The sequence below is a fragment of the Stenella coeruleoalba genome (genome assembly GCF_951394435.1).
Source record: "Stenella coeruleoalba genome assembly, chromosome: 5".
NCBI classification, from domain to species: Eukaryota; Metazoa; Chordata; class Mammalia; order Artiodactyla; family Delphinidae; genus Stenella; species Stenella coeruleoalba.
This window is the reverse complement of record NC_137150.1, coordinates 98,538,121-98,559,522: the sequence shown is the minus strand read 5'-3', so window position 1 is coordinate 98,559,522 and position 21,402 is coordinate 98,538,121. Positions and strand designations below refer to the sequence as shown.

General features: G+C 41.0%; 1 protein-coding gene across 8 annotated transcripts in view; it reads left to right on the top strand.

The window, feature by feature from the left end:
• Positions 1–21,402, top strand: part of ST3GAL6 (ST3 beta-galactoside alpha-2,3-sialyltransferase 6) — a 77,311-nt gene that overhangs the window by 9,059 nt on the left and 46,850 nt on the right. For 3 of the 8 annotated variants that reach the window (XM_079922730.1, XM_079922729.1, XM_079922731.1), the window contains exon 2: positions 11,107–11,268. The exons of 4 other annotated variants lie outside the window; for them this stretch is intronic. The gene's annotated coding sequence lies outside the window, so the exon portion shown is untranslated. Of the gene's footprint in view, positions 1–11,106; positions 11,269–17,312; positions 17,381–21,402 lie in introns of all 8 variants that reach the window. One more of the 8 variants, XM_079922732.1, reaches the window with a different exon arrangement.

The following is a 21,402-nucleotide window of genomic DNA, read 5'->3' as shown; positions in this document are numbered from 1 at the left end:
GTAAAGGTAGAAAAGGAAGTCTTCCTTGAAGAGCAGAATCCCACTAGACCATTCCAGTTTATGGCGGGGAGGGCAAAGGATGGGAGGGAACAATCCAGGCAGCAGGAACAGCATGATCAAAGGTACTGAGGCATGAAACTGTGTTGAGTAGGATGGAGAACTGTGCAGAATTTCGTGCTCATAGAGCATAATGTTCAAAATCAAGCATTTTGGGAGATGATGCAGGAGAGAATGTAGGGGTCAGCTAAATCAGACTCAGAGACCTATGGCCTATATGTTTACATCTCCCTATAAGGATATGCACTTGGGTAGGTCTACGTAGACAATTTTAACAAATTTATATATAACAATTTATAACAGTCAAATTCTGCACATTGCTTCTAAAGTTGCACTTGGATTTTACATATGGCATGGAATACATCTCTTCCATTTGCTGTTTCCATAAGAAAATGATGAAAACATTAGTTACCTGTAATATATAATTGATATTAGAGCTCTCATTTTTTAATAACTTAAGTGTTTGAAAGATAGAAATGTGAAGGAGTTCCCTGGTGGCCTAGTGGTTAGGATTCCAGGCTTTCACTGCCATGGCCCAGGTTCAGTCCCTGGTTGGGGAACTGAGATCCTGCAAGGCATGTGCAGTGCAGCAAAAAAAAAAAAAAAAAAAAAAAAAATTGTGAAGTATCATTTGAGACTTCTGAAGCCTGGGTTTCCATATGAAAGTTGAGAGTAGAGAGGGACTTCAACAGGACAGAGACATCCAAGAACAGACCAGAGGACCATTACAAATTCGTAGCCTTGAAACTTTGAGTACCTCCCTAATACATTTCACACCCAAGAGCTCCACAGCTTCGTCTTCTATAATTATGTGATTGATAATTTGTGTGTACAATTTGATCAATATTTGATTTTTATTTCTTTGTTTGCATTGCAGTTAATGTTTGGCTTCCTTTTCCCCCTCTCCACTCCCTTTTTTTACCCCTCTCCTCCTCTCCCTCCCATTTTTTTTTTTTAAAGAAGATGTTGGGGGTAGGAGTTTATTAATTAATTTATTTTATTTTTTTGCCGTGTTGGGTCTTCGTTTCTGTGCGAGGGCTTTCTCTAGTTGTGGCAAGCGGGAGCCACTCTTCATCGTGGTGCGCGGGCCTCTCACTATCACGGCCTCTCTTGTTGCGGAGCACAGGCTCCAGACGCGCAGGCTGAGTAGTTGTGGCTCATGGGCCTAGTTGTTTCGCGGCGTGTGGGATCCTTCCAGACCAGGGCTCGAACCCGTGTCCCCTGCATTAGCAGGCAGATTCTCAACCACTGCGCCACCAGGGAAGCCCTCCCCGCTCCCATTTTTAAGGCAACATTCAGTTTGGTTTTCTTTTTAATTAATTTATTTTATTCTATTTATTTTTGGCTGTGTTGGGTCTTCATAGCGGTGCGCAGTCTTCTCATTGTGGTGGCTTCTCTTGTTGCGGAACATGGCCTCTAGGTGTGCGGGCTTCAGTAGTTGTGGCTTGCGGGCTCTAGAGCGCAGGCTCAATAGTTGTGGTGCACGGGCTTAGTTGCTCCATAGCATGTGGGATCTTCTTGAAGCAGGGCTCGAACCCGTGTCCCCTGCATTGGCAGGCGGATTCTTAACCACTGAGCCACCAGGGAAGCCCCATCAGTTAGTTTTTGATACATCAATATGTTATTTAGAGCTTATGCAATGTCTGATGTTAAATGTCTGAATTATATTTAATTCTAGAAAATCTAATGTGTTTTTATGACAGAAATATGTTTTCTACAAAGTCTGAGTGGTGTCCAGTGTAGTTTAACTCTGTCTTTTGGTGTTGATTTCTCTTGCTTAGCGATTAAGCAATAGGACTGAAAACTCCCTAAACATAAGAGTGTAAAATTCCCAGAAGAAAATTAGATGCGAAAGAAAAAAAAAACACTGGAATTTACTTGAGGTGTAATTAGCCTGAAAATGGAATGTGTGGGAGAGGTCCGCAAGGAGGCTAGGAAAACAGAGGGCAGATCAAAAAGTGTCTTACTGCGTTTCCAGCACTACTGAGGGAAGAATGTATCCTTATTATAGGTCTGTGGTAATCAAACAACTTTTCTTATCACCCAGGGATTTGCCTGTAGAAGTTGTCAATCTTCCAGTTTAAATATATGTACTCCTTGGCTCTTATATTTTTCTCATTATAAGTGAATTACTTTGACATTTCCATTTATACACCAGCTCCTGGGAGTTGAACATCTCAGGTAAACTGACCACTCAAATGTCTGAACCAGCACAGCTGAGCAGCCAACTCTTGGGTTGGGGCTACTCCCAGGTAATGCCTTTTTCTGGGGTTCTGCCTAGGCTGCCAACACCTCTATTTCTTGGACAGCTCCAATTTCTCTCTCTCTCTCTTTTTTTTTAAAAAGTAAAGTTCTTATGGAAATATATTGGACATACAGAGGAATACACAGACCATCTAAGTATAGTTCGATACGTTTCCTCGCAGTGAACACACCCACGCTACGTGCCTCTGGATGAAGAGCTAGAACATTACCTGCCCTCCAGGAGTGTACCATATACTCCCACACAGTCACTGCTCCCCTCCTTGAATGTAACCACTATTCTGACTTTCACCACCATAGGGTAATTTTTTTTTTCTCTTTCCTTTTTTTTTTTTTTTTTTTTTTTTTTGTGGCCTCTCCCGTTGCGGAGCACAGGCTCCGGACGCGCAGGCTCAGCGGCCATGGCTCACAGGCCCAGCCGCTCTGTGGCATGTGGGATCTTCCCGGACCGGGGCACGAACCTGTGTCCCCTGCATCAGCAGGCGGACTCTCAACCACTGTGCCACCAGGGAAGCCCTCTATTTCCTTTTAATTTGAATTAACACCCAGGTATTCTGAATGACTCTAGAGCATCAGGGTCCCTCTGGCTGAGAGTACGGACTAGGCATCAAGAAGGGTGTTACAGGTTCAACTCTGTCTCCCTAAAAAGACACGGTGAAGTTCTAACTCCCAGTACCTCAGAATGGGAACTCATTCGAAAATAGGGTCATTGCACACGTAATTAGTTAAGATGAGGTCATGCTGGAGTTGGATGGACCCCTAGTCCAGTGTGACTGGTGTCCTTATAAGAAGCATCTGTGTGAAGACAGAGACACAGAGAGAGCACTGTGTGAAGGCAGTGGATTGGAGTGATGATCTATAAACCAGGGAATGCAGAGGAATGCTAGCAAACCACCAGAAACTAGAAAGAGGCGAGGAAGGTTTCTCCCCTACAGGTTTCAGAGGGAGCATGGCCCTGCCAACACTTAGATTCTGGACTTCTAGCTTCCAGAACCGTGAGATAATACAGTTCTGTTATTGTAAGCCGCCCTGTTTGTGGTACTTTGTTGTTGCAGCCCTAGAAAATGAATGCAGAGCGTCTGTGGCGGGCCTGGTGCTCTGACCCCTCTTCTCTCTGTCCCTCAGAGGGCACCTGATCCTTGGTTCTGGAATTGCCCTGGCTACACCCTTTCGAAGCTGCTCCTGTCTGGACTAGCTCACAGAGTGCCCTGTCTTGCCCCTGGTTGTTCCACGTCTGTGTTGTGGAAGACAAGGTTTCATTACATTCGTATGACTTTTTCTTTATTTCTTCACTCTGCTCTTCCCTAGTATTTTCAGACTGAATCAGTTTAGTTTCCTGACATACCCCAGACCAAGCTTGGTAAATCAGCCCTCTCTGCTTTCCCACCATTGCCTATCTGGGTCTCGGCTGAGGTGTCCTTAATCCATCCTCCCAGACCCAGACTGAGCCACCGTCTCCGTCTAGTTGTCCCCAGTTCCTCTGATCCAGAATCATCTCTGATAGGAAACAAAAAGAACTTTATTCTTTAAATGAAATCCCTATTTCCAATAGTATGGCATGCTGTAAATAAAGGTTTCATTTTGTTGTACTTACGCATATCAAAGGCCGGTTCTCATTTCAGAAAATAAAAAAGCCCTCAGATCAAAAAGCAGCTCAACAATTAGGCTTTAGTTAGTAATAACGAACGAGGCAGAGCATATTAGATGATGGAGTATTTTTTTCTTCAGCAAAGGATTGGTTTTAGACTGCCTGACAGTAACTTATCGATTTCTTATTCTGGGCTGAGTTTCTGGTGTGAGGGGAATGATAAGGATGGGACTGTTGTTAAGTCCCCAGGGTGACTTCATAGACTCAGGCCACTTCCTTTGTTGTTTTGTACTGTTGCTTCGGGACCTAGGGATTCTGGTGGCTTTTGTCTTAAACACTCTTAGTACAGACTCTCCCTTCACCTTATACGTCTGTAGCCTAGGGTGGTTACAGAGTGCATGTGCCTTTTAACTGCCCCTGCTTTCTGTTCAGAAGCCATTGTTTACTGCTAGTAACTACTGGGGAAGTCTCCAGACGTTTTAAAATATCATAAACACGGGGAAGTTTCAAAAGTTTAAGCATTTCAACTTTTCATTCCTGGCCTATTGGTGGTTCCTTATTCTCTTGCTAAGAGTCTCTCAACCTCTAATTTCTGCTGTTCATACAATATATTTTGCCCTTTGAGGGAGAATGCAAAAAAGTTGCATGTTTTAGGCCTCTCTCTATGTATTCTCTATAATATACATATTATTTAATTGAAAAATAATAAGAGAGTACACTTAGAAACTACAGGTAAGAGGTTAGAATTAGGCAAAATGTTATGTTCGGTATGTTTAATCGTCTGTGTTTTTATGGACTTGCCTTTCGAGCATCTGTGTTGTCAGTTCAGACAGTCCTTGTTCCTTGAGATCTTGTGCCATGTGATGGATGAGTAATACGTATCTGTGTTGGATGGATGGATGGACAGATGGACAAGTGGATGATGGAGCTGCTCCATTTGCTTGGCCTGTTATTTCACTGAACTACTGGTAGGATGATTTTCTGTTGAGTTCAGAGCTGCCTCCTGAAGCCTGGGTAGGTTTTCCTAAGCCGAGGGGGTTTTCTTGGGCTGGAGACCAGGGATCTAGAGGAAGTGATATCTCCTTGACTCTCGCCTGTGGAATGTGCTAAAACATTTGGCTAATTGTGACCATGGAGTCAAACGGTCTGACTCCATTGTGGTCCCCAGTGCACTGGAGTTACTCCTTTCAATGGAAACCCAGATTTCTTTTGTTATTCACCTTCTTGGGGATGGTGTACAATTCTTTGGAAATCTGCTAGGAGAAGAGATGTTTCTTCCCCCTCCCTTCAAAGAGAATGCTCTTATTCAAATTTCCTTTGCTCCTTTTAGACTAGGTTTTGTTTTGCTTAGTTTTGTTTTTGGCCGAGCTGCGCCTTGCAGGGTCTTAGTTCCCCAACCAGGGATTGAACCCCAGTCTTGGCAGGGAAAACGCCAAGAACTGCCAGGGAATTCCCGAGACTAGGTTGTTTTATAGTGTAAAGAATGCAGCCATTAGTAAACATTTATCTATATTTTAAAACATCTGCCTTTTGAGGTTTTCTCAGATTCTTTATAGAAAATGATGCTAAAGGGATAGGAAACCCATAGACGTAGACTTGACTTCAGTTTATGCTGGATGATAAACCTTGTTACAATGTCCTTGAGCTAAAAATTTTCATTAACGTCAATAGATCATTGTGTATAGTCACACTGTTTATGGGTCTAAAGACTTCAGGGTGAAAGACCTGGCATTTCATTGTTTTGCTTAATTGTCCACTTTCTTCCGCATTGACTCTGGCTCATAGTAGGCACTTCCCAATCCCTCCGTTCTAAAGAGAAATTTGGTTATCTCTCTGTGAGGTTGTACCTTGGATTATGTTCTGGCCAAAACACTGAACAAAGCATTCCAGAGAGACCTTTGGTTTGTTTATCTACTTGCTCAAATGCTCTAACTTTTCTGCCTAGTCAGTGTGGTTATCAGAAAAAGAAAGTGATTGTAAGAAGGCTATTTTCAGCATCCACTTTTTCTTCAGTGTGTTTTGTTTTCGACAGGATGATTATAGATTCACCTTACCTAGAAATGTACTTTTTTTAAAAAAATACTATTAACTTCCCGTTTTCAGAGAGTCATGGTATCTTAAATATCTACGTAGTTTTAAACAACCTGAATGATCAAAGTTTATGTTTTAGAAAAAAGACTCTATGCAAAAGTGAGATTTCAATTTTAAAGTATTTCTAGCAATTTGTAAGTTTCACTGTCTTAGTAAACTGTTTTTTCTAGATTGGAGAAAAAAGAAGATTTTGCTCCAAAATGACATTTAGATTAGCAGTTCTCTGAAAACAACCTAACTGTCTCTGGTAGGGAATGGAAAGCTTTGTGATATATTTGGTTGATAGGATACTCTACAGAACTTAAAAAGAATGAACAAGACCTTTATGCATCAATATGGATGGACCTCAAAACCAAAAGTGTAGAGTGAAAAACGCAAATTTCAGAATAGTATGTATTTGTTATGTCAATGTTAAACATTACTTTAAACAATATTACATACCACATAATGTTTTCGAATGCATGTGGGTGTGTACACATGTGTGAATAAAAAGTACATAAATTTGTGATAGTGGTTGCCTCTCAGAGAAGAGGAACATGGTAAGGAGGGGAACATAAATCTCCATTAAAAAAAAATCCCTGAGAAGATATGGTTATTTTGGTTAATGGGTTCATGGGCATTTGTTATATTAACATTTGGACTTCTGTTAATGGGTTTTTAAAAAATATATATTTATTTATTTGCTTGCTCTGGGTCTTAGCTGCGGCTCACCTGCTCCTTAGTTGTGGCACACGGGCTCCTTAGTTGTGGCATGCAAACTCTTAGTTGAGGCATGCATGTGGGATCTAGTTCCTTGACCAGGGATCGAACCTGGGCCCCCTGCATTGGGAGTACGGGGTCTTAACCTCTGCGCCACCAGCGAAGTCCCTGTTAACATTTTTGTAATGAAAAAATTCGATGTAATATTTCCTAATGAGATAGATTCCAACCTAGGAACCATACATTTATAAAGACTCTGGGAATGGGACTGAAGCTATTCCAATACATCTATATTTCACAATATTATTCTGTGAAAAATGAAAATTGACAGAATGAATCTTGAAGATGAGGAAAGCTCCAAGTTGATCTGGCTCCTGGAAAGCTAGAATAGCTTACAGATTCAGAATAATCTGAATTATTAGATTACTGCCTAGATTACTGCCTACAACTGCCTAGCCCAACCCCTGGCTTGACACCTAACTTTGAGACCTTGGACAAGTTAACTTCTCTAAGCCTCTCAGTTTCCTCATTTACAAAATTAGAATAACAGGCCCATCTTAGCACTGTTGTGAGGGTTCTGTGAGTTCATGCATGTCGTAGGGCATGCAACAAAGATTAGCTCTTATCATTTTCATGCTTACTCCTATTATCAGCAACCTCAATTCTTCTGGTGAACTGTTTTCATTTTCACTTCAGAATCTTCGCAAATGCTGTTTCCTCTGACTGGGATGCTTTTCATTTCCACCCTGATTTCTTCTGGTTAACTCCTTCTCAGAGGAGTTCTCTGTGAATTTTCTCAAATTCCTCCGAGAAGCTCCCTGTCCTTCCCCACCTGGGTCAGTTGCTTGTCAGACCACAATTGTAATTTAATACTTACTTATATAGTAATAACTCTAAGTACTATTACTTAATAGTAATAAAACTACTTGCTAATTTCTGCTTCTCTCCTGGATTGTAGACTGTTTTTCTTCTTCACTTCTGTATCTTCAGTGCCTATGACAAGGGCTGGCATTAGGAAATTAATTATTGACTAAATCAGCAAAGTTATAGTAGAGGTAAAAACTTTCAGAGTTAATTTTACTAGGAAATGAATTGACTCCCTTTGCCTAGAGGATTAATTTAGCTGGTATTTGGAAGTAAATCTAGGACTATATGATTTAATAAAAAAATATGTATCGCATGTACTGGTTTATTTGTAATAAAAATCATAAGATACCCCAAATTAAGATTCGCATCATATTTGTAATTTGACTTTGGAGGGTCATCTGATGGATAGTAACATAAGTATCATCACATACTTTCATTTACTGTGGAAAGCAGGAACATTTCCAACTGCTTTAATCTTAAGATTTGATACATGCTCATCTGATCGTTTACCCTCAAGCTAACTGACTTTTTTCTTTTAAAAGTAGCAAAAGAGGAACTAACAAACAGGAAATGATGCGTCTCAAGGAGCAGAATAAGCTAGGTTCATTCAGAATAAACTGATGTAATAAGTAGCTTGAAAAAAAGGGCTTTTGTAAGTCAGATGGAATGTTACTTATAACTTTTAAGCAAACTATAAAACAGTAAACCCTTTGGAAGGAGAACTTACAGAGTGGGAGGAAAGACAGGAAACTGGTTCCTTCTTAGTTGTGGGTTTATTTACTCTGGGAGAGAAACCTAAGGCGGCTTTAAAATTTGAGGAAGGTCTGTGTGTTCAGATATTAGCATATTTCCCCAGGAAAGACATCACACAGAATTTTGAACTAATTAAAAGCCCAAATTTATGAGATAAGTAGGGAGCTGAGCAAAATATGAACAAGAAAGAAACTTTCAAAGCATTGAAAGAATTTTTTGACCCAGATGGGGTGGTGGGGAGGTGAAATTTCAGGGCTAGGAAAATAATGCAAGGCCCTACGTTGAAAAAGAAGACTACAAATGTAGCCTTAGGAGTCTACCCTCACCACCTTTGGAGGCAAATGATTTTGTAACACAAATCACTGGGAAAAATTACTTTATAGCCATATTTTGTCTTATCCTACTTCTCTGTTAACTATTGTATACTGAAATCATAAGTCACTGCATTTTTAATGCTGAGCATATACTCATTCATTCATCAGGACACGCTTATTTGGCTTCAGTTATTTACCAAGCTTGGAGTAAAAGCATCATTTTTAAATGCTTTTTTAATTGAAATGAAACATGTATTCTTTAAAATTGGACAAAATTAGTTATTGTTCAAAAGTTTCACCTGGGGGGTACTGGAAGATACCACCATATACCCTTTTTATTTTTAATTTGAAGATGTGTGCCTGCACAATTCTGCTAATAGCTACTTTACCTATGAATCGTCTGCCCCCACATCAGGGTTGGAGTACTTTTGAAGCCATATGGTTAGAAGATTGCACTTTGGGAAACACTGGTTTAAATAACATTCTAATGCTCGTAACCAAGCTACATCAGCATTGGCACCACCTGGGAACTCACTAGAAATGCATATTCTTAGTCCCCACCTGCCCTACCGAATAAGGATCTACAGTTTAACAAGATGCTCAGGTGATGTTAATGGACATTAAAGTTTATTAAGCACTACTATCCAAAGCCCTCCCAAGTAGTTTTTATTTCTTTTAATTAATTAATTTTTTCCACGTGGTTTTTAAAACAGTCATCTTTAGTAACAAGTGACTCATTATCCAGCAATGGAACCTGTATTATCTTTAGGCAACCTAAGCAACTTCTTCCCTGTGGAGCTCAGAGTCCTCGAATATTGCATTCACTGGCCTTGGCTTAACTCCCTGCAGCATTCAGTACCAGGCTAACGCCTCTTTTTCATGAAGGCCATACAGACGCGAGAATAGCCATTTTTGTTTTCCTTCCTTGATTTAAGCTTCTCCAGGTGTAACTAAATCCCCATCCCTCTAGTTGTTCCTGGTGTGACATTGTTTGGGCTTTCTTTACTAACCTTTCTATTTCAAATTTGTGATTGCTCCTTTACTCCAGCTGGTGGTAGCTAGTAGTAGGTTGAAGATCATAGGAACCCAGGAGTTGTACTTTCTATACATTTAGGGAGAATGATTTTGAGGCTCAACTTTATCATGACCCATAATTTCCTTAGGTTCAAAATTCTGTCTTGTGGTGGAGACTTCTAATTATAATAATTGCCACTAAAGAGCACCGCTTTGCCTTTCTTCTGGTTTCTAAATGCACCAACTGCTTAGCACTTCAAATGCCGGGGTCAGTCAGCATATACAGATATATGCTGCATATAGATATATATGCATATAGAGATATATGAAAATAAGCATTTTCTGTTTCTCCATAAATTTTAAACTTTCAAGAAAAAAAGTCCCCTGTAATCCACAATTCAGCACATCAACTGATTTCTTTTTTTTTTCTTTTTTTTTTTTTTCTGGTATGTGAGCCTCTCACTGTTGCGGCCTCTCCCGCTGCGGAGCACAGGCCCCGGACGCGCAGGCCTAGCGGCCATGGCTCACGGTCCCAGCCGCTCCGTGGCACGTGGGATCCTCCCGGATCGGGGCACGGACCTGCGTCCCCCGCATCGGCAGGCGGACTCCCAACCACTGCGCCACCAGGGAAGCGCGATCTATGATTTTCTTAATTAAGCATAATCACTTTCTTATTGTAGGACATCAGTTCATCAATGGGTTCTGAAATAAAATATTTGCCATATTTTTGTTGGTTTTGTTTTTTGATATTTGTTTCCTAAAATTTTTTTTTTAAATGACACTTTCTACTAACCCAAGAAATACAAAGCATGCAGTTTTGTTTGTTTTGTTTGTTTTTGTATCAGGATTATTTAGTCTTGTGTAAGAAAAGCTACAGCAGGAGCATTTGAGATTTTTTTTTTCAAAATTTTTTGGAGAAGGTAGCCCATGGCACATTGTTAAAGTAGTTGCTGTTCTAACTTCCCACACTTCCTTTCCCCTCACTTCCTTCTGGATATTTTTGTTCTTCTTGACCTTCCTCCACATTCTCCTGTCTCCCTCCCTCCCTTTCCTCTTCAGAAGGTTTTCCAGCAGCTCCTTCTCTCACCTCTGCATTGAACAATAAAGCTGTGTGTACGTGTGGAGAGAAGCTGAAAAAGAAGACAGATGGTTCTTTCATTACCGGGTTGCTCTGGATTAATTGAGCTGGATATGTTATTTTTTTCAAGGAGACTAAGCTGGATCGCGTGCATAACCAGTCATGGGCTACAGTCATGTAATATATGCAGCCGGTTTTGCTGTTGGATTTTTGTTTTTGTTTTGTTTTTGGTAATTACATCACCCTGCAGAGCATTTTGGGACGGGCCGGTAGTGAGTTTACTAAAGTAGTATTTTCATTCAAAGTTTTTTTTAATGGCTTAAGATTTTTCTCGGGTAGCCGAACCATCCTTATAAGCATGCAACCTTTGTGTTTTATTTCAGCACTTACAAGTGAAGAAGCAGCACGACCTTTTTGTCTTGGATAATTTCTAGTGGAGAGGCTCCAAGAATTTAGCAGCAGCCTCCTGGGCCTCCGGCACCCTTACCACATTCTACATCCTCAGGGGACAGAGGGCCTTTGGGAACAGACCCCTAAAAGAGTAGGTAAGCAAAGGCAACAGGACTGTCTTCTCAGACTTCCTAGCTGTTAAGTTGGAACACTTGAAATATTTTTATACAGTGTTTCCCTCTGGCAGGTGACTTTACCCTCTCCTTCTTTGTATACAGCTGCCTGTTAATTTATCTCTTACTAGTTTAACAGGTGACCAGAGAGGGCCTATGAAACTACATATTAGGTAACCAGTGACTCTTTAGCATATCCCAAAATTGAGCTATGAAAGTTTTAATTATTATTTTCATTCTCAGTCTAAATGGGCCTTTTTGGGACTGTTCTAAACCAACATGGAAGTGAAAGAGTAAGTAAACTGAAGTTACAACTAGAACATTACATGCATCACAACTATTGTAGCAAGTGCTGTTAACCAGCGTTGCTAGAATGAACTCTAGTTCCCTCTCTGTCTTTAATGCTACAATTAGTAATAATTTCATTGAAGTACCTTAATATAATTTGTGTGTATATTCTCCTTACTATGCCTGGAATCCCATGTACAAATTTACACCTATTTATAAATTCATTCTGAGAAAGCTCTGGAGCTCAAATGTCTTCTAGGAATTAGCTCTATGTTTTACCCATGAATCCATAGCCTTTCTGATTTGTTGAGGTTCATCAGAGAACAGTTATTCTACTAGCAAATTTGTTACTGCTAGCTACTGCTAGTAGTAACTGCTAGTAGTAACCGCTAGTAGTAACTACTAGCGGTTACTACTAGCAGTTACTACTAGTAGTAACTACTAGTTACTACTAGCAACTGCTTTGTTTGGAAATCATTTTATGAAGGACACTTATTGACTTACAGTATTATGCTTTAGTACTACTGGTACATCTGGGCATTTACAGTGGTTTTGGGATTTAGTCCTTGGGAATCTCTTGAGCTCTTCATTGTTCATACCAAGATTGTGAGTGGATTCAAAGTCCTTCCCTAGTGTCCTGAGGCACTGGTCTTGCAGAACTTTTGAGCACTGTGAATGTAGGCTGAATGTAAGGCTGGATCTTCAGGTTTCTTACTGCCAGAAACATCTTAATCGAAGGAAATCTGGGCTATAATCATCTTGGAGATTTCTGGGACTGCCTTTCCTGTCAATCTATACATCTCCTTGCATCAAGAATATGGAAATATTTTGAGTCCTTATAACCTAATGGTGAAGAGCATGGATTCTGGTATGTGCCTGCGTTCAAATCCCAGCTCCACCACTTACTACTTGGGTATCCTTGGGTACATTATAACTTCTTTGTGCTTTAGTGTCTTCATCTGTATGATAGGAATGACCTTTCTTAAGGGATCATTTTGAGGATTAAAAGAATTATATACCAAGAGCATTTAGAAAAGTTTCGTCACATAAGTGTTCAGAAAATTTAACCTAGTTGTATTGCCGTCTGTTGCACTGTTTTTTCTTCTTCCTCCATTCTCTAGCCTAGGGCTAATAGGTATTCAACTCTTCATCGTTAACTTGTTAGATGTTGCTGACTGACCCTGGCATTTGCTTCTGAGCGTAGAGTACCATATTTGAATCCTTCTCAACATTTTTTTTTTTTTTTGCGGCACGTGGGCCTCTCACTGCTGTGGCCTCTCCCGTTTTGGAGCACAGGCTCCAGACGCGCAGGCCCAGCGGCCGTGGCTCACAGGCCCAGCCGCTCTGCGGCATGTGGGATCCTCCCGGACCGGGGCATGAACCTGTGTCCCCTGCATCGGCAGGCGGACTCTCAACCACTGCGCCACTAGGGAAGCCCCTTCTCAACATTTTAATGGATCCAAATCTGAGTGTAAGGTGAAAACTATTTGCCAACTCAGATTATTTGTAAAGTTCTTGATTTTCTTTCTTGCTTCAAGACATAAATTTGATATGCTGATTACAAACCTAGGTTGTTTGGTTTTACTAGGACTCAGAGCGGTTTTATTATGAAAAGCATAGGAAGGTATGGCTTCTATAGCCAGAAATAGGGTCTAAGATGAGTTTTGCTAATGAATTACTATTATCTTGAATGCCTTTTGTTTTACATTTAGAAGCAAATGGGTAAGCCTTCCTATCACAGATACTTTGAAATGTTTAAATAAATGTGGAGAAATAATAGCTAGCATAGTAATGGAAGCTTAACTTTCTTTTTCTTTTTTTTGGCTCTTATTGTACACTGTCATGAATTCTTCAGTATCTTTACCAGGATGTTATGAAGTTAGTTTTGTTTTTTTTTTTAATAAATTTATTTATTTATTTTTGGCTGCGTTGGGTCTTCGTTGCTGCACGCGGGCTTTTTCTAGTCGTGGTGAGCAGGGGCTACTCTTGGTTGCAGTGTGCGGGCTTCTCATTGCGGTGGCTTCTCTTGTTGCAGAGCACGGGCTCTAGGCACGTGGGCTCAGTAGTTGTGTCTCACAGCGCAGGCTCAGTAGTTGTGGCACACCAGCTTAGTTGCTCTGCAGCATATGGGATCTTCCTGGACCAAGGCTCGAACCCATGTCCCCTGCATTTGGCAGGCAGATTCTTAACCACTGCGCCACCAGGGAAGTCCCCTGAAGTTAGGCTTTTATTGAAGCCTTGGTGTATGGGCAGCTTATACTTTATTAGTTTTAAAAGAAGAATTAAAAACAAGATTAGGAGAGTCCTTACCATGTGCCAGACATTTTTCTAAGTGCTTTATATTTACAACTTAAATAGCTCTATTAGGTACTATCTTTATTCCCATTTTACAGGTGAGGTATAAAGAGGTTAAGAAACTTCCTAGGGTCATACATCTAGACAGAGGGAAAGCTGAGACTCAAACCCATGGTGTCTGATTGCCAAGCAGACAACCTTAACACCTAATTGCGCTGCTACCTGCAGAGAAGAAATTACATGAAGAAGATGAGAAGGAAGATAGAAGGGCCAAATTAAAGAAGTCTTAAATGCCAGGCTAAGTGATTTTATGTGTATTTGGCAGACAGTGGGATAACACTGAAGGTTTTCCTGTGGGGTGGATGACAAAATGAGAGCTGGGCTTGCTTTGAGGAGTTCATGCCAGTGCAGCACATGGGCTGATTTAAACGGAAGATAGGTTAGAGATCATTGCTAGTAGCTGAGAAGTAATGACAACATGGGTTTAGGAAATAGGATTAAGATAAGAGCTTGAGGGGTTCCCTGGTGGCGTGGTGCAGTGGTTGAGAGTCCGCCTGCCGATGCAGGGGACACGGGTCCGTGCCCCGGTCCGGGAAGATCCCACATGCCGCGGAGCGGCTGGGCCCGTGAGCCATGGCCGCTGAGCCTGCGCGTCCGGAGCCTGGGCTCTGCAACGGGAGAGGCCACAACAGTGAGAAGCCCGCGTACCGCCAAAAAAAAAAAAAAGATAAGAGCTTGAGAACACCTGTATTTAGGTGTGCCAAGGAGGAAGAGAAAGATTTAGAAGCTCAGGCAGCAGTAGTGAGACGCAGTGCCACCCGCCACCCGAGGGGTGTTTCAGGAATTGAAAACCATAGAGATTTGAGAGGATTGGAATGAAATGAAGACTAGTGGGTTATTGTTGCGTACCCATGATGAGCCTGGAATCATGCTGGAGGAAAATCCACGTAAAAATGTTCTCCTGCACTGCCAACTCTGCTACTTATGAGTGAGGTCACCTTTGGCAAGTTTTTACTTTTTTCTAAATCCTGTCTGCTTCTTTTGTAACGTGGTGACATAAGACCTTACTCTGTCTAAATGCCCTGAACTCTTGCAGTCTTTCCAGCTCTAAGATCTGTAATTCCTGGGTCCCAGGTGTGAATAGCGATAATGGGAAATGTTGTGAGTGAGTGGTGATTCAGTTGGCCCTTTTAGGTGAATCAGAAGGCGATGCAGGATGAAATGTGTGTCACGTAGATGTAATCTGTATATTTTCTCTCAAAAATAGCAGTGGTGATACTGGTAGTAGATGGAAGGTGAAAGGATAAGGCTGTAAACAATATAGGAATGAAAATATCCAGGGAATTTACAGAGAGACCACAAATATCCCCTAGAATGATGATGGAAATTTTTCTCAAAGCCACTTATTTTCAAAGAGAGTCTCACTAGTTTGTTCAGGGAAAATTTTGTTGATTGGAAATTTTAAAAAGTCAAGCCCAAAAGACTCTTAAAAGAGGTAGCATGGAACTTAGAATGAGCTTTCAGTTCCTCTCAACAACTGTTTTTTGTGGAGCCCTGATCCTCTCCATGGGCTATGATTCCTCTTTCTTCTGACCTTCTCCAGCAGTGCTTCTCAAACACACAGGTCACCTGGGGATCTTGTTAAAATGCACATTTGACTCAGTAGATCAAGGGGTGGAGCTGAGATTCTGCAGCTCTACCAAGTTCCCAGGTGATGCCAATACTGTTACCAAATGCAAGTTCTTGTGCCTAACGCACTGTGAGGCCAAATAAACCGAAGTGTCAGAGTTTGGAGCAGAGAAAGTTTTATTGCAGGGCCAAGCAAGGAGAACAGGTCCTTGTGTTCAAAAACCCTGAACTCTCCAGTGGTTTTTGGGGAGAAGTTTTTAATAGGCAAAATTTGGGGTGAGGGCTGCAGGGTGTGTGAATTTCTTCTGATTGGTTGGTGAGGTAACAGGGTGGTGCTCCAGGACTCTTGTGCTCAGCCTGAAGTTACCATCCTCCACCTGGGTGGGGGCCTTAGTTCCTGCAGAAGAATTCAAAGATATATTGTTGTGTATATTCCTTGAGGAGGAACCAGGGCCCTGCCCCAAGGCTGCACTATTCTCCTCCCTTGTTTCTGCATCCCCTCCCTTCCCTAATTAGCAACTGTTTGAATCTGCCCTTTGGAACTCAGGGAAGGTCTAGGAGGCAGAATGAAGCCTATTTCCTACAAACAAGAAATGGGGGACACAGAAAGGTTTTGTACCAGGGAGGGACCCACAGGGTTGGGCTTGGTTTCAATACTGCTGGTTTGTGGACCACACTCTGAGGAGCAGGGGTCTAAAATATTTAATTTTACTTCCCACAACAGATAATCATAGTCATCCTGGAACAGTGTAACTTCCTTCACCAGACTGTGAGCTCTGTTTGCCGTGTCTTTAAAATAGAGTGCACATGCTTAATGAATGCTCAGAAGTAATAGATTAATCCATTCTTACCCCTGTCAGTGATCTGTATTATTCAGTGGTGTCAATAGTTTGAATTGTTACAGATAGGGGATTTTTCCTTTAAACTGAGCAATTGAAGCAAATCTGTTATTCAGAAATAGGCACCGGAATGTAATATAAAATTTTCATATAAAGTTAAAAATACATTTACTATATGACCCGTGAAAACATGCCTACCCAAAGTCTTGTGCTTGAATTTTCAATGTAGTGATGCCAAAGTCTCGGCCTCTGTGCTCGGGTGCCACATTGAATCTTGGAGACATTTTGGGTGAAATAAAAAAGAATAGCTTTATTGCTTTGCCAGGCAGAGGGGAACACGGAAGGCTGGTCCCCACCTGGGAGGATTTGGTGAGGAGTTCTATAGCAGTAGTTCAAGGGTGGGGTTGCTGATAAGGATCAGGGTGTGTGCAGGTCCTATACTCCTTTAATCTAGCCTCTTATGGTCTTCTGATGAGCTTTGAGGTTATCAAACTGTGATCTCTCTGGAACATCTTGCATTTCGTGGGTGTTTTAGTTCTACAGAAGAGCTTAAAGATATTGTTATGTGTGTCCCTTGAGGCAGAACCAGGACTCTGCTCCAAGCAGGCTGCAACACTGTTTCTTGACTGTTCCTCCCTTGACTCTGCATCCCCTTCCTTCCCTGATTAGCAACTGTTGGAATCTACCCTTAGGAACTCAGGGAAGGTCATGGAGGCTAGAGTCTGTTCCCTACAAACAAGGAACAGGGGACACAGAAATGCTTCCATGCCCAGGGGCTCCATAGGGCCCTGCTTGGTTTCAGTAGCTGTACTTATAATAACTAAAACTAAAAAGTAACCAAATGTTTATTAACTGGTGAATTGATGAACAAATTGTGATCGTGGTGTAGCCATACAATGGAATACTACTTAGCAGTGTCAACTGATTTAAAAAAGTGCACAACCTAGAAGCTGAGAATTATGTTTTTTTATTCAGTGCCCTTTCTGAGGACTCCAACCTGAGAGACAGCACCTTAGATAGCTCTGAGGACCTGTTCCAAAGAGGTAAGGGAGAAACCAGGATATAGAGGAGTTTTTGCTGAAACAAACATACAGATGTAGTTGAACATCAAAAGATTACTGCTAAAACACAGACATCTCAAGTTAATGATTTTAGTACTTTTCTATGTGTGGGAAGATGCAAAGTCTGGACTCATTGAAATTATTCCTTTGATATACATCTTAACTGTCTAGGGCCCATATCCTGTTTTTCTCCACCTCAGGGTGCACTGTTGGGGGACCGGGGGTGTTGGGGGGGGCGGTGGCTGCAGTGGCTGATGGTTTGCTGGTGGGCAACATTGCTGTTTGCTGAAATGGTAGGCAACCTATTTTTCTTTTTCTTTTTTTGTCCACAGTAATAAAAAGGAAAAAGGCATGAATTCCTGGTAGAAGTAACAACATGAACAATTTTTTTCAAAAGCATCATACTAATATAAATAAGCCAGAAATAAGATATATACTGTATGATTCCATTTATATGAACCTTTAGAGAAAGCAGAACTATAGTGATAAACAGATCAGGGGCCAGGAACTAGGGGAAGAGAGTTGGCTGCAAAGAGGGACAACACAGGAACTTCCAGGCGTGTTGGAAATGTTTAGTATGATTTTGGTGATTGTTACACAACCTTACAAATTTGTCAAAACTCATGAAATTGTGCACTTAAAAGTGGTGGGTTTTATTATAATTTTCTTCCCTCTATACAGTTAATTTTAATTTAATTAATTTTTTAAAAGTTTATTTATTTTTGGCTGCTCGGGGTCTTCATTGCTGCGCACGGGCTTTCTCTAGTTGTGGTGAGCGGGGCTACCCTTCACTGCGGTGTGCGGGCTTCTCATTGTGGTGGCTTCTCGTTGCAGAGCACAGGCTCTAGGCACGCGGACTTCAGTAGTTGTAGCACGTGGGCTTAGTAGTTGTGGCTCACGGACCCGGTTGCTCCACGGCATGTGGAATATTCCCAAAGCAGGGATCAAACCTGTGTCCCCCGCACTGGCAGGCAGACTCTCAACCGCTGCGCCACCAGGGATGTTCCACAGTTAATTTTAAAAATTGGCCACCGTCATTAACCTGTTAACAATATCTATTACTCTTTAGAGTCTATCTTATCAATAGGGCATTAATATAAGAAATAGAGAAAATTTCCACCCTGGGAAAAGAAATGGGTCTCTGGGAGAAAATATGAATAAACAGTAGGACCATAAGAAGTTCCTTTAAAAGCTTCTTTGTGTATTTTCAACGAAGCTGAGGCTAAAGGGAGAGATCTTGAAAACAGGAACTTCAGTTCATTTATTTTTAACATCTAATATAGTGTGCTATTAGCTGAATGATTTTAGTCTGTCCTGCTGCACTATTAAGGAACAAAATTCTGCTGAAACATCATTTCTCTTCTTTTTATATGCTTTGCAGTGAGCGTACCCAATTTTGGGGGCAGGATTTGGTCATCTGCTTTGGCAGTGACAGCTTAGCTTTTATTAGCTGAAAAGATCTGTCTACATATGCTAAGGATGAACTCTGGGAAAAGCATTGGCTTTCTTTTCTTTATTTTTTAAATTTTATTTATTTAGTTTTTATACAGCAGGTTCTTATTAGTTATCTATTTTATACACATCAGTGTATACATGTCAATCTCAATCGCCCAATTCATCACATCACCACCACCACTCCCCACTGCCACTTTCCCCCTTTGGTGTCCATACGTTTGTTCTCTACATCTGTGTCTCTATTTCTGCCTTGCAAACTGGTTCATCTGTACCATTTTTCTATATTCCACATACATGCATTAATATATAATATTTGTTTTTCTCTTTCTGACTTGCTTCACTCTGTATGACAGTCTTTCTCTACGTCCATCCACATCTCTACAAATGACTCAATTTCGTTCCTTTTTATGGCTGAGTAATATTCCATTGTAAATATGTACCACATCTTCTTTATCCATGCGTCTTTCAATGGGCACTTAGGTTGCTTCCATGTCCTGGGTATTGTAAATAGTGCTGCAGTGAATATTGGGGTGCATGTGTCTTTTTGAATTATGGTTTTCTCTGGGGATATGCCCAGTAGTGGGATTGCTGGGTCATATGGTAATTCTATTCTTAGTTTTTTAAAGAACCTCCATACTGTTCTCCATAGTGGCTGTATCAATTTACATTCCCACCAACATTGCAGGGGGGTTCCCTTTTCTCCACACCCTCTCCAGCATTTGTTGTTTGTAGATTTTCTCATGATGCCCATTCTAACTGGTGTGAGGCGATACCTCATTGTAGTTTTTTTTTTAAAATTAATTAATTAATTTATTTTGGGCTGTGTTGGGTCTTCATTTCTGTGTGAGGGCTTTCTCCAGTTGCTGGGAGTGGAGACCACTCTTCATCACGGTGCGCGGGCCTCTCACTATCGTGGCCTCTCTTGTTGCAGAGCGCAAGCTCCAGACGTGCAGGCTCAGTAGTTGTGGCTCATGGGCCTAGTTGCTCCGTGGCATGTGGAATTTTCCCAGACCAGGGCTCGAACCCGTGTCCCCTGCATTGGCAGGCAGATTCTCAACCACTGCGCCACCAGGGAAGCCCCCTCATTGTAGTTTTGATTTGCATTTCTCTAATAATTAGTAGTGTTGAGCAGCTTTTCATGTGCTTCTTGGCCATCTGTATGTCTTCTTTGGAGAAATGTCTATTTAGGTCTTCTGCCCATTTTTTGATTGGGTTGTTTGTTTCTTAAATATTGAGCTGCATGAGCTGTTTATATATTTTGGAGATTAATCCTTTGTCCATTGATTCGTTTGCAAATATTTTCTCCCATTCTGAGGGTTGTCTTTTTGTCTTGTTTGTAGCTTCCTTTGCTTTGCAAAAGCTTTTAAGTTTAATTAGTTCCCATTTGTTTATTTTTGTTTTGATTTCCATTACTCTAGGAGGTGGGTCAAAAAAGATCTTGCTGTGATTGATGTCAAGCAGTGTTCTTCCTATGTTTTCCTCTAAGAGTTTTATAGTGTCTGGTCTTACATTTAGGTCTCTAATCCATTTGGAGTTTGTTTTTGTGTATGGTGTTAGGGAGTGTTGTAATTTCATTCTTTTACATGTAGCTGTCCAGTTTTCCCAGCACCACTTATTGGAGAGACTGTCTTTTCTCCATTGTGTAGCCTTACCTCCTTCGTTGTAGATTAGTTGACCATAGGTGTGTGGGTTTATCTCTGGGCTTTCTATCCTGTTCCATTGATCTATCTTTCTGTTTTTGTGCCAGTACTGTATTGTTTTGATTACTGTAGCTTTGTAGTATGGTATGAAGTCAGGGAGTCTGATTCCTCCAGCTCTGTTTTCTTCCCTCAAGATTGCTTTGGCTATTCGGGTCCTTTTATGTCTCCATACAAATTTTAAGATTTTTTATTCTAGTTCTGTAAAAAATGCCACTGGTTATTTGATACAGATTGCATTGAATCTGTAGATTGCTTTGGGTAGTATAGTCATTTTCACAATGTTGATTCTTCCAATCCAAGAACATGGTATATCTCTCCATCTGTTTGTGTCATCTTTGATTTCTTTCATGAGTGTCTTATAGTTTTCTGAGTACAGGTCTTTTACCTCCTTAGGTAGGTTTATTCCTAGGTATTTTATTTGTTTTGTTGCAGTGGGGAATGGGATTGTTTCCTTAATTTCTCTTTCTGATCTTTCATTGTTAGTGTATAGGAATGCAAGAGATTTCTGTGCATTAGTTTTGTATCCTGCAACCCTACCAAATTCATTGGTTAGCTCTAGTAGTTTTCTGGTGGCATCTTTAGGATTCTCTATGTATAGTATCATGTCATCTGCAAACAGTGACAGTTTTACTTCTTTTCCAATTTGTACTCCTTTTATTTCTTTTTCTTCTCTGACTGCCATGTCTAGGATTTCCAAACCTATGTTGATTATTAGTGGTGAGAGTGGACATCCTTGTCTTGTTCCTGATCGCAGAGGAAATGCTTTGAGTTTTTCACCACTGAGAATGATGTTTGCTGTGGGTTTGTCATATATGGCCTTTATTATGTTGAGGTAGGTTCCCTCCATGC